Raw genomic sequence first — 14049 nt, 5'->3', positions numbered from 1 at the left:
TGAGATTTAAAAAAAAAAAAACTCAGCAGTTAAAGATTTGCTTAGCAATCTTTGGGAGGAGGGGGTTGGAATCAGATTTTTAAATTTCTATGATGTCACTTTCTCTGACCCTTCTGACGATTTCTTTTTGCATCCTTTATTGATTCACCCATCCATTCAAACATATATACATAGGCCCTGTATTAGGTTCCTAGGATGTGGTGGTGAATGAAACCAAACTGTTCCTGCCCTCAAGGAATAATTTATAGGTGAGACTAGGGTGGAGTGGAGAAATTAATAACAGTATGCTGTGATGGAGAATAAATCAGGAAACCACAAGGAAGACCTGTTCCAATTAGACCTGAATATCCCTACCAGTGGCTAAAGTCACTAGAGCGAGGTGGAGGGGGTTCCATGAGAAGCATCCTGTCCCCATCCCATCCCCGAGTGTGTACACACACTTCTGTTTTCCTGGGAATCTTCTGTGGGGTGGAAGACCTCCTCTCAAAAGTACTCACTTTCCACAGGCTGGAAACAAGAGGAAAGAGCAGTAAAAACTGACTTTCATCCCAGCTCCAGACACAGTACTACTTTGGGAAAGAATTGAACTGCTCAAAACTGACCCGGTTCTGGTGTGTTCCAAGTGACACTTTCCAATTGCAAACATCCATCTTGGCGTTGGGAGGAGCAGTGAGGAGACTCTACGGCACGCGCCACTGCTTTTACAATGTATGTGATAAAAAAAAAAAAAAAAAAAAAGGTGTATTTGAAAGTAAAGAGATAAGGAGGCCCCAGGGAGTGCGGTAGGGCCCTTCCCGCCCAATCAGTCTTCGCGGCCTGGAACCTTGTGTGTCGGGACCTGGCTGCCGGGCCTCCGGGGGAAGCATTTGGGAGTGGGACCGCGAGCAGCCGCTTGTAAACAGAGCCGGGCTGGGATGGTCAGCGGCCGGACCAGCTGTCACCGTGCGGCGGGCGGGCTGCCCAGGCCGGGACCCCGCCAACAGTAGGCTGCAGGCCCCGCCGCTGAAGGGAGACGAGCCACCCGGTGAGCATCCGCCTGCTTCTGTGCTGCCTACCGGAAACGGGGAGGGCCAGGGATGGGGATGACAGCGTGGTAAATACCGAGCAGCTCCCCGGGGTAGCGGTGATGTTGCTGTTTCTTCTCCGCACACCGTTTTTTTTCGTGCTGGAGACTGCACTCCATGGCAGTGGATAATGAGTGAAGGGAGATTACGTGATGCTCTGTTGCTCATTTTTTGTTTTTGTTTTTGGTGTGAATCAGGTAAATATCTGAGTCGAAAGTAGTTGATGTAGGCGGTCTTGCTCTGTGCGTTGCTTTTGGTCCCCTCTCTCTAAGGGTCATGGAAACCAAGCCTCAGCAGAGCTTTTAGTCACATCAAGCCAGGCCACCCCGAGAACACAAGGATTGCTCTTTCTGACGACTCTGCCCATTTTAAATGTATAGTAAATGACACCACATGACTGATGACAAGCATGGGCTGGTCTTCTATGAAAGGATTACTAACCTAAAAAAAAAAAATCAAAATAGGGAAATCTCAGGCCCACTTCTTAAATAAAATAAATTACTACCGAGAAATACTACTGGATGACAAATTGAGACTGCTCTTTATGTATATAGCTCGCAAAGTAAGATCAGTTTAAATTTACTAGGTTAAACTGAGATGGAGCCATGCGGTTGTAAACTTATTTGGAAGGTATTTTTCCTCTTTTTATTTTTTTTCTCATTGGAAGAAGTTAAAGGGAAATAATCCCCGTGTTTTAAAATTTCAATAATCACAGTGTATTGTGATTTGTATTTTTAAGATATGTTATTATAAAACATCACATGTAAATTATAATTGGTTTTCTTAAAATACTAAGTAGTGTTTGTCTCATTAACTTCAAGAAAATGCCTTAACAGAGACCAGGCTACATATATCGTCTCTAAAACGTCAATAGACATGTGTCACCTTGATCGAACAGTCTAACTTTTAGGAGACAAATATTAGGTTAAATTGCACACAGAGACATGTTTTAAAATCATGCACCAAGAAATAATATTAATGCCTGTTGAGTTTATTTTTACAATGAATATTATCATGATGTCATGGTTCATAGCAAGAATTATATAAAGTCAGACTACTTCAGTTTAATTTTCTGCTTGATCACTTCCTACTTGTGTAATTTGGGCAATTTACTTAGCTTTGCTGTGTTTGTATCTGTAAAATAGAAATAATAACTATACTGACTTCACTAGAGTTTTTATGGGGATTAAGTTAATTTTTTAAAGTGCTTAGAACAGGGCCTAGGATATAGTAATTACTATGTACATATTTGTTAATAAATATATAAAGTAAGTACATACCCATGTTGAAATGTAGAATGGTGATTACCAAGGGCTGGGGGAGGGAGAGAATGGGGAGTTGTTCTTTAATGGGTATTCAGTTTCACTTTTGCAAGATGAAAAGAGTTTTGGAGACTGTACAACAATGTGAATGTACTTAACTGAATGGTATTCTTAGAAATGTTTAAGTGGTAAATTTCATGTTATAATTATTTTACCATAGTAAAAAAAAATCACAGTTGACAAAGTTAGGCCCTCGAGATCTTTATTGACATCTTTATCCCATCCACAGTTGCCTTTGCCATTGTGAAAATGCAGCTTCCAAGTAGTCATCAGGAAGATGAATTTATTTAGTGGATGCATGTAATTGGGATTCATCATAAGGAGTACAAATAAATTATATGAAACACCACCTAAGACTCTGGGGCAGGCACAATTCTAAAAATGCCTCTCCATCAAGATTGTTGTCCCTAATCCTTGGAACCTGTGCATATAAGATATCACTCCCTTGATTGTATTCTACTATATGGCACAGTTGAATTTAAAATGAGTAGATTTCCTAGGTGGCCTAATCTAATCACAAGTGGAGGGCTTTCTCTGGCTGGGAAATCTGAGAGATTTGAAGAATGAGAAGGCTTAGCATGTTGTTGCTGTTTTAAAGATGGAACTGTATAGTTGAGAATGAATTCAGGCAGCCTTTAGGAATTTAGAAAGTCTGGAATTACTGAGGGTGGCCCTCATCTGACAACCAGCATAGAAGTGGGACCCACAGAAAGGCCACAAGGCACTGACTTCTTTCAACAACACAAATGATCTTGAAACAGGATTCTTTACCAGAGTTTCTAGATAAAAGCCCAGCTTAGTGTGGCCAACACCTTAATTTATAAGAGAGACCCTTAGCAGAGAACCCAGCCCGACCCATCCAAACTTCTGATATTAGGAACTGTGAGGTAATAAATGGATGTTGTTTGAACTACTTAGTTTGTGGAAATGTATTATGCAGCAGTAGAAAACTAAAACAGACTCCAAGAGAAAAATTGCAAAAGAAATGAAGAGACTAACTACTCTTGTTTGGATCTGAATATCCCCCAAAGGCCCATGTATTAAAGACTTGGTCCCCAGGTTGGTGCTATTAGGAAGTAATGGAACCTTTTACAGGTGGGGCCTAGTGGGAGGCCATTAGATTTTGGGGGGCATGCCTCCAAAGGAGATTGTGGGATTCCAGATACTTACTTGTTCTTTTTGTTCCTAGGCTCATGATGTAAATGATTTTGCTCTACTAGGCATTCTGACTATGATGTGCTGCCTCACCACAGGCCCAAATAAAATGGGGCTAATCATATACTGAAACTTCAAAAACTATGAGCCAAATTAAACCATTTCTCTTTATAAGTTGATTATCACAGGTATTTCATTATAGTGACAGCAAGCGAACATACTATTCATAGAAGAAAAAATCAAAAGGCTATTAAATATATATAAAACATATTCTTTCCATTAATCAAAGAAAATTGAAACAATAGCAAGGTACCATTTTTCCAGCTCTCCAATTAGCATAACTTCTCATTCCCTATTTCAGTAAGGGTTCAATGGAGTAGACATTCTCAGATACTTTGAGAAGCACACAATTATTATGACCTTTCTGAAAAGCACATTGGCTAAGTTATGAAAAGCCCTAATAATGCTCCTAACTTTGACCTCTGCTAACATTCCTCTTCTGGAAACCTAATGAGGAATATTTTAACAGTATAGCCATTTAGAAAAGTATTGGCAGTAACCTAAATATCCAATAATAGGAGAACAGTTAACTATGGTATCATAGAAAATATAGTATAATATAGACATTAAAGACCCTGTCTCTAAATAAGATATAAAATTTGGGCTGGGGATGTGGCTCAGTGGTTGCGTGCCCCTAAGTTCAATCCCCGGTACTTCCCCAAAAGGGGTATTTATGACGGATCTTAACAGTGTAATAAGGTGTTGCCCAATTGTTACTAAGTGGGGGTAACAATACAATAGAGAACTGTATCTATAATATGCTCTCAAGTATGTTAAAAAAAATCTCACTGGTATTGGTGGCACACGCCTGTAATCCCAGTGGTTTGGGAGGCTGAGGCAGGAGGATCTCAAGTTCAAAGCCAGCCTCAGCAAAAGTGAGGTGCTAAGCAACTCAGTGAGACCCCTGTCTCTAAATAAAATACAGAATAGGTCTGGGGATGTGGTTCAGTGGTTGAGTACCCCTGAGTTCAATCCCAGGTAACCCCACACACAAAAAAAGAATCTCTATAGGTGCTGGACGTGGTGGCTCATGCCTGTAATCTCCGTGACTCAGAAGGCAGAGGCAGGAGGATCACAAGTTCCAGGCCAGCTTCAGCAGTTAACAAGACCCTCAGCAACTTAGTGAGACCCTGTCTCAAAATGGGACTGGAGATGTAGCTTAGTAGTACAGTGGCCTTGTGTTCAATCCCCAGAATGAACGAATAAATAAATAAATCTATAGGGAAGGACCGAAAAGGCTAAAATGGGGCAGTGTTGAATAAGCATTGCTTATTTTGCCTTTTATTTGTCTTCTGTGTTTTCAAGATGCTGAACAATGTACTTGTAGCACTTTTTCTATAATCGTGGAAGTCAATAAGCTATTTAAAAACCTGTCTTTATTGTGGGGAACACAATGAATCTAAAACATTGTGCAGTCAAATTATGAGGATAGTAAAATTCATAAATATGTGGCAGAAATTGACCTTTTTAGAAAGTAATATGAGGCAGGAAGCAATAAATATTATTGGAAAGATTAAAAATAAAGTTGGATAATATTTCTTGTTATATAATCATTGAAACCTTTGTGGTGGAAAGATCACCTTGTAAAAGCAATAGAAAAAGATGTAAAAGCAATAGAAAAAGAAGGCACATGGCTGAATTTTTATTAAAATTCCTCCCCCCCCCCCCAAGATTAATAGATTTAGGCTTTAGGTTATGGATCAAGTTTACTTATATAAAGGAAAAACAAAGAACTATGAGAAATTATGTAACCATTTGTCAAAAAGAAAGAGTTTTGCACATTAGGACTGAGAAACCAAGCTGGACATAGACCAGTATCATCTGCATTAGAAACATCCAAAGCTAATATTTATTGAATATTTATCAGAGATTTAACATACTCTAACTGTGGTTTGTACACTTTTGGAAGTCTTGAAGTCATTTGTTTCCCTATTTCAGAAGCAGGCAGATAGATGGTTACTACTCTAATCTCTACTTTCAGAAGACCTGATTTTAATAGGTCATTTGGGCAGAGATTTTAGAGTTCTCCATCTCTAGACAGTTTCCAGAAGTGCTTGGCTACTGCTGCTCCCACTTTTATTTTCCTGTTGGCTTCTGTTTCTATTTTCACTTCACCCTATGCTTCCATACCCCTAGAGAAGTAGGAAAAGTGTCTGCTGGCCCATTGGCTGCTAGCCAGATGCTGATTTGCTTCATGGGGAATGTTAACCCTTTAAAAGAAGAGGTATGGGGGATATCTAGCAAGGAATTGCTTTTGTTGTTATTATTATTTACTTTTAGAGCAGATTTGGGATCTGATTCATAAAGACTTGAACTATTTTTTAGCTTTTGGTGCAAGTCAAATGATTTCATGAACATTACTGGTAATGATTAAGAGTGTGATAAAAAATGACCATCAGTAATAAAGTCCACACTGTTTGCTCTCATTTTGTTGGGTATTCTGGATCATAATAAACACTGAAAATCTCACGTAATTTACCTTCCAACTAACAAGAGAGTGAAAGCTTTATTTGGCCAAAGAGTGTAATTAATCTTGATGGCAGCATGAGTTATGAGCAAAAACCAAAATCAAAATATAGAGGCCATTGCATTGAGATGTTACACATGCTGTTTCCATTAACATTTCGTTTGTTTTTCATTCTCTGATTAATTGTTAATTGGAGTTACATGTTTCAAATCGGATTACCCAATTATATGCCACATTTATGAGTATGGTAGAGATTTATTTATCCAATTAGCTTGATGAGTGTAGCCAACTTATAATTCCATTCAAAGTAAAGCTATGCTGTTCAGCATTATCCAATTCACTTGCAGACATTTATCTAATTGGGAAATTGTTAATTATTCACTTCACTTTGTGGTCTGTAGATGTGATTTTAAATGTTGATCTTCAGTCACAGAATGGGGAACATATATTATGGGTTAGAAAACATCAGAGATGTAATCAGCAGTTTTCATGTCTAGGAAATTAGCTAAATGATCTCTTCCCATGTGTTTACCAGGACTTCAGTTTTCCAGAACAATTTTTCTGCTACCTTCAGGGGTCCATTTATTCACTGATTCAACAAATGAGAATTGAACATTTACCTTATGTTGTGACACTGTACTTAGAGCTGGGAATACAGCCTTGAACATGACAGGCATAGTCCTTGCCTTCATGAAGCATATAGTCTTTGGTGGAGATAGAACTGACCATTTTTTGAATAATATAAGAAGCATTCTAATGGAGGAAGTCAGGGTACTGTGGAAGAGTATAGGAGGCCTGTTCAAAATGAACCTGGGGGGTTCAAAGACATGATTCCTCAGCAAAGACCTGAAGGCTGAATTAAAAATTAGTTTGCAGGTGGGGGTAGGAGAAGGGTATGCTTAGGGAGGGAACAGTAGTGGTAAAGGGATGAAGATGATGGTGGCGGGAAAAAGCACTCCAAGGCAGGCAAAACAGGATAGTTAAGAAGCATGTAGAAAATTATAGTTTGTAAATTCTTAAAAAATTTTTTTTATTGTAGATGGACACACTTTTTATGTATTTATTTGTATGTATTTATTTATATGCAGTGCTGAGGGTCAAATCCAGTGCCTCACACATGCTAGGCAAGCGCTCTACCACTGAGCCACAATCCCAGCCCTCAGTTTCTAAATTCTTCATGGTTGGAGACAAAGTAGTGTTTCTAAGGGAGAATTGACGTAAGCCCAGGAAGGTGAGTGGCTATGAGCCTTTTCCGGTCATTTTAAGAAATAGATGGTTTACCCAGAAGCCCTTGTAGAAAGCCTACTTTGATTGCAGTGTGGCAAATGAGTAAGAGGAAGATTAAGACTGAAGGGAAGACAACTGGATGGTGATGACTACACCAAGGCATCAGGGGTGGGGAAAATGGATAGATCTGGCAGGTATCGTGGAGGTAGAATTCATGTGAGTTGCTGAGGTGGAGTAATTGTAGGTGAGGGAGCTAGCTGCAAGGACCAAGGCTGATATTCATCTTTTGGGGGCAGATAATGATATCCTTCACTCTCAAAAATGCTGGGACAAGGGACAGCTTTGAAGGGCAGATGAGGAGTTTGGTTTTGTGCACATCAAGAATTAGGGAACCTACAGAAGGCATTTGCCTATGTGGGTCTAGCGCTCAGGAGAGTGATCTGTTCCTCCTTTGCTGTGTAGATTGGAGATCACTCAGGGAGGGCAGAAGAGGAGCAGATAAGAGGATTATAGGTATAATAAGAATACTCACATTTATGACATTGGCATAGAGGGGAGTGAGAGGAGCAGCTAGAGATGGAGAAATACCAGAGTAGGCTGGGGGTTGAGAGCAGTAGAGTGGGTGCTCTGTAGGCCACATGCCCAGTGGTTAGTGAGATGTGAAGGGAGAACCTGGTTTTAGTAACAGAAAATATTGGTGCCTTTTGCCTGTGAAATTTCAGCTGGAGCAGAAACAGACTACTTCTGGGGGGAGAACAGATGGGTGGTGAGAAATGGAGTTTGCAAGGATAAAGAATGAGTTTCTTCCAGAAACTTAGACAAAGAAGAGAGGAGAGGGAATGTATCCTCAGTGTGGAAGAGCTTGGGAAGCAAGAAAGGGGTTTATTTTTGTGCTGTTATTTGAAAAGATCTGTTCCTTTTAAGTAATACAACGCTTGCCCCACTGAATCCCTCCATTCCAGGGCCACCAAAAAAATGGAGGCAGAGCAACTCCTGCTGGCTTGGACAAGGCAGGAGGCACCCTTGAATAGGTTAAAACCTATCGTAGAGCTTTTAAAACTGATTGCTGTCACTACTCTGTGACTTTGTGTTGGTTTTAAATGGGAGAAGATCAAAGAGATGTGGTGACCTTTTCCTTGGTACCAGACAGACACCTGTGGGGATCCTTTGGCCTGATTTGGAGTTCATCAAGCACTACATTATGTTATATGACTTGTGCTCCAAAACCACATTTGAAAGTGAGGCAGGTATCTTTATTCACCCTACTTTGCAGACAAAGTAAGTGAAATCCAGGTTCCAGTGGCTTTCACAGAATCACACTTCTGGTGGTGGTGCATAGAAGATTGAGACTCGGGTCTTCTAATTCAAGATCTTATGGTCCAAAAGTAGTTGTCTTTCACCAAAAGGTTATATTTGATGTCTGTATTTTCATTGTAGTGTGGCATTATTATCTTTTAGTAGATTTAAAGTAAGACTGAAGATTGTGGGCCAATTTTTAAGTTTTGTTTGAATCCCATGTGTCTTGATATTTGTTACCCCTTAAAGTCAAGTTGGCTTTAGAAGGAGGTAATTTATTTGAATATGTCTTAATAGTTAAAATGTTTGAATTATCTATAGTAACATCCAATTTGAAAATATTTCTCTGTAATTCTTTTGACAGAAACATTTGTTTGCAAGTTCTTTTAAGCAAACATTTTTACAAGTGTTTCTATTTATTGGCTAAATGAAAAATGATGTCTTAGGGAAACATTAGTAAAAGGTTCAGGCAATTAGGACTATGTAAACATTTGCAAAAGCTCTTGTTTGGCTTAAATGAAGTCATAGTTATTATACCCTTGCAAGCATTCCAAGTAATGTGTCCAAGGTCAAAAGAGAATTGAGTTTAGTTATTTAGATAGAGAACAACTTTTTAACTCTGTTCAGGGGCTTCTCATCTACCATTCCCTTAGAGAACTTACAAGTGATTTTTTTTTTTTTTTTTGTAAATTAAATATCAACTATTTCCCTGGGTGAAAAAGATGATATTTATCAATGAACTCCCTAAATCATGGGATTAACAAGTAGAAAGATTTAAAAATAAATGTTAAAGTGGCTGGTGTTTGACCCTAAAATTTGAAGCACTATGTGTGTAAAATATCAGCATATTATTTTAGGATAATTAATTTTTTTTGAATTGTCATATAGACTGTGTGTGTATTTTAGGCACAGTGATTAGAAACCTTGCTCCTTAGACAAGTTGCTTCATCTCCTTACATCTCAATCTCCTTGTCTGTGAAGTGGTAATAATAATAACAGCTCTCTAAATAGTGTTGTTGTGAAGTGAGGATTTAACAACACCGTGTAGGTAAGGGGCTTTGTATAATGTCTGCCTTTTAATGAGTTAAATAATTTCAACCTTTAAAAAGTTAAATAACTATAAACCTTTTAACCTTTAAAAAGTTTAATAACTATTACTTAATTATTATTTAATCTGGTCTTGGCTTTGGAGCTATAAGAATTACCTTGATTTTGTTTTTAACCATTTGATTAAGTACATCATTCCACTTCTAACACATTACCATCCATATCAGAGGGAGCCTCTGCAGGACATTAGTTTAGTATAGTTCTAGTTAGTAGTCCCTAATCAAGGGCAGCTGTTTATATGCTTGTCATCATAATGTCAGGTTAAAACAATCAAGAAAATGTAGATTAGAACCCTAAAATTCAACTCCCAAATATTCACACATTGCAGAGTTGTTTTGTAAAAATCCATTGTACACTAATGATAATGATCCTTAATAGAAGATATTTAAGACCAGATTTGGGTAAAAATATTGGTCCTACTATTCTTGTCTTTCATACTTTTAAAACTTTCCCTATGTCCTATATGATGGGAAGATTTTTCTGGCCTGCATATTGAACATAGTTAAATAAGAAAGACTCATTCTGTTATTTTGCCTTATCATTTAGGGTCAAAGACAGTGTTTTGTCTGCATTTGCCAGCCTTGCTTGCTTCCTGACTAAATTGGTCATAGGCTGATAAGTAGCTAAGGTCATTGTCACAGATTAAGTACAAAAGGAACCAGGGGTGATGGATGCAGCCTATCACTATGGCAGACAGAGTTTATTGTTTCAAACTAGAGATAGAGATGAGTCACCTTTTTTGACCTGATCATTGGTTTGGTACTCTTGGGCTGCCATTTGACAAAGATCCAATCTTACTTTTTAGCAGGTTCAAGTGAAGCAGAGAAAAGAAAAAAAAAATCCTTTAATTTTCATGTGCATTCACTGTTAAGTGCCTATAGGAAGTGATTTTGTGAATATGTGCTAACCCATAAGCTAATGGTTAAAATTGTAAGTATTCTTCCTTCTGCTAATCAGCTACAGTGACCTAAGAAGTTAAAGTCAACAAAAAGTGAATCATTTCCCATGACATCTCAGTCACCAGCAAAGGCCTTCTGTTGGACAGGAATGTTTCTATAGGTCAGAAACACTTGAGTAGTACGTGAAGAAGGACTTTACATTCTTGCCTTCTGTGTGTTTGCTCATGTAGAGCTCACTCTTTGATGAGACCTTGGAAGCTGTTACTATAGGCTGACAGCTTCATGTCAGAAGGAGCTTCATTTCTAGATCAGGTATGATTGGCTTTGTTTGTATGTTTCCTTTGTTTTTCTCTGAGATTATCTCTGTTTACATATCATTGTCACTTAATTCTCTTTCTTTTCCTTTGATTAGTAGTTTTGTCTTCCCATAACACCTTTTGTATACTTTTGCTGAGGCACTTTTTAAAATTTTTATATTTATTTATTTTTTAATTTTTAAATTTATTTTTATTTATTTATATGTGGTGCTGAGAATTGAACCCATTGCCTCACACGTGACAGGCAAGTGAGCTATTGCTGAGCCATAGCCCCAGCCTGCTAAGGCCCTTTTTATATTTGTTTTTGTGTCTACTCCCCACTAGCTATTAATTACTTCAAGGGCAGGAGCTGTGTTTTGTGTCTCTAGTATTTAAGTAATGTTTGGGTACCTGATCCATCCTTTGTAAATACTTGTTGAGTAAGAATAGTTGTATATTTAGGAATCAGCTCACTTCTAACAGAAATAATAATTATTTTAGATTTTGCAAAGAACTTCCACATGCATGACCTACATTTGTGCTTCTCAACTCTCTAAGGAAGATGGGAGCAAGTATTGGCAGGATTTCCCTTTTACACCGGAGGGCCAACAAGCTCTGAATTGGCCTGACTTGCTGGATGTCATTCATCTTAGAAGACAGTGCTGGGACATGGACCCTCTCCTGGTGTTAAAAATTTTGTTTTGCCCATTGCCACACCTTTGTCCCACTGAACAAACTCAGTATTAGCCTGGGCAGCTCATGTGTTGGGTTCAACCTACTTACTCCCTGTTCTACCACCAGGGCGCCTATGAGATTTAAGGTGATTTAAAAAATAATTGAACTTGGGTGGCCCACAAGACTCAGTAATTAGACAGGGATTTCAAGAACTTCTTTTTCTTCCCCATGGGCCTTTACTGACAATAGGTGAATCATCTTGGTCTCTCTTTCATCATCTTTGAAATAGTCCTATTACTTTACCTACCTCTCTCTTTTGAGATTACTACAAGTATTTATTAAGAAGCTTATCAAGCACTTTATAAACCATACTCTAAAGCATGCCTGTGAAAAATGAGTATTCTCAGTAAAACCAAGTGATTTTCCCATAGGTTAACTTTGAGGGGTTATGTGAGAAAAGTGAATGAAATTCAATCCTGTATTGGTTTTGGAAACAGAAACCCATTTTCCTGGTTCAAGCAGAAGATTCTAAATAGTTACATGGGCTGATAGATATCTTTAAATCTGAAGCTACTTCCCTAACTCTTTTAGGGGAGCTCAGATCTTGGGTTCTCACTGCACCTCCTTGTTATATTCCCAGTTGTGGTCTGTCACACATTCACCCTGTGCCAGCTAGCTTGGCTCCAGTGGTACTTAGGTACACCCAGCTAGTTATTTCTGTTGCAGTCTAGAAACGTGGTTTTTACAATGGAAGTTTTCACCTTTTTCACCCTGGTCGTAGGATGAAGTTTCCCCTGTTTGCTTTGAACTTACCATTCCCTTCCAGGGAGGCAGAGGGAGATGGAAAGATTCAGTCTGCATTTTTAGTCTACATAACTGAACTTTGTTTCTGTGTGTTTTGTTTCTAAGAGCAGGACACATTGGAGTACTGGTGGTTTTATGGAAATGGGCTTCCCAACCAGAAGCTTTCGGTTTTCCAATTCAGTGGTTGACATAGGGTTGTAATAACACTGCTGCTTTTGGTAGCAAAGCAGCCTGAGATTTGAAAAACCATGCTTATTTTAGCTTGGTTTTTGGGAAAACATCTTGGGGCATCAAATATCTCAGTGAATTTGCAGGTGGAAAACAATAAACATGTGCTGAGATGTACTAAAAAAGGCTTTGAATTGATTGAAGTTATTTCAAAGGGAACATCTTATTACCCCAGTCAAAAGAGCTGGAGTTTTATGTCACTGGCAAATGAGACCCACCAAGTTGCCTAATATTGTAGTGGGTCACAAAATAATTTCTAAGTTCTGTAACAGCTGCTTTTGTTTCTATGAAAGGTCTGAGTGTAGTCTTTGCCACCTGACTTTTGTTATGTTATTTTTCAATCCTGGTTTTAATAGCTAGGAAGCTTTTTCTACTAAGAAAAAAAATTAAAAGCTTGAATCAATATAATGTCTTAGAAAGTATGTCAAATTTTACTTAAGCGAACTTGCAAAGAATTCAAATATACCTTTGCCAGAAAACTATAGTTTTACATATCTTTATATATCTTTACAGATTTCATGCTCTGAAAATTTTGTTCTTTATGTTCTCTATCCAATTATTTATTCAACAAATATTTACTGAATATTCGTTATGTACTAGCCACAGTTTTAGGCCCAGGGAGGGTTATAAAAATAGAATAGAGCTGAATTGCTGCTCTCAAGTTGCTGTAAATTCAGTAGGGTAAGTGTGTGACCTTAGTCAAGGTAGCCCCAGTTAAGCCTTGGTTTCCTCATTTGTAAAGTGGGAATTACAGTGCCCACATTTACACGTCCTGACACTTAGAGATATAAAGTATCATGCCACATACCTGGACCAAAATAGGATTTTGATAAATATGGTTATCATCATCATTATCTCAGAAAGAGGATAGGGCATGAATGTATGTTGTGGAGGTGGTACTAAGATATTCTGTGGCAGTTTTAAAAAAGAAGAGATCATTTTAGAATCAGGAGTAAAAAAAAAAAAAGAAGAAAAAAAAAGGTTACAGAAGAGTTGGTATTTGAGCTGGGCCTTGAGGAGTGGATAGAATTTTAGTAGGTGGAAGTGGGGCAGGGAAGCTCAGTGATAACTGCTGGCAAAGGCTTAGAGTTGGAAAAGCATAAAAGTTAGCATTATCATTCCAGTTGGGAGAAAAAGAGAAGTGCAAAGTTGGACAGGCAAGCTGAACCAAGGTTGAGGATGGCCTAGAATGCCAGGTTGAAGATTTGAACCTTATCATTAATGGAAGTTTCATTGAACTTTTTGTTTTTGTTGCTGTTTCCCCAGTGCCTAGAACAGAACCCATCCCATAGTGGTCACTCAGCAAATATTTACTGAATAAATAATTGAGGGTGATTTTAGACACATTAGGTTTAATTTTGCCATGAAGGAGGGCAAATAGAAATGCCTTACAAATAATTGGGAACACAGGGCCACATGCCAGGTCTGAGATTGAGGCTGATGGTAGAA

General features: G+C 38.4%; 1 protein-coding gene across 2 annotated transcripts in view; it reads left to right on the top strand.

The window, feature by feature from the left end:
- Nucleotides 1-876: 876 nt before the first annotated feature.
- The window catches only part of Plekhm3 (pleckstrin homology domain containing M3), a 219853-nt gene continuing 206680 nt past the window's right edge, over nucleotides 877-14049 (top strand). For both annotated transcript variants that reach the window (XM_046462966.2, XM_046462964.2), the window contains exon 1: nucleotides 877-1024. The gene's annotated coding sequence lies outside the window, so the exon portion shown is untranslated. The remainder of the gene's footprint in view (nucleotides 1025-14049) is intronic.

Source organism: Marmota monax, unplaced genomic scaffold, assembly GCF_021218885.2.
Source record: "Marmota monax isolate L192 unplaced genomic scaffold, Marmota_monax_Labrador192_F-V1.1 WCK01_AAM20220418_F8-fsc00095, whole genome shotgun sequence".
NCBI lineage: Eukaryota > Metazoa > Chordata > Mammalia > Rodentia > Sciuridae > Marmota > Marmota monax.
This window is presented reverse-complemented; position numbering and strand designations above follow the sequence as displayed.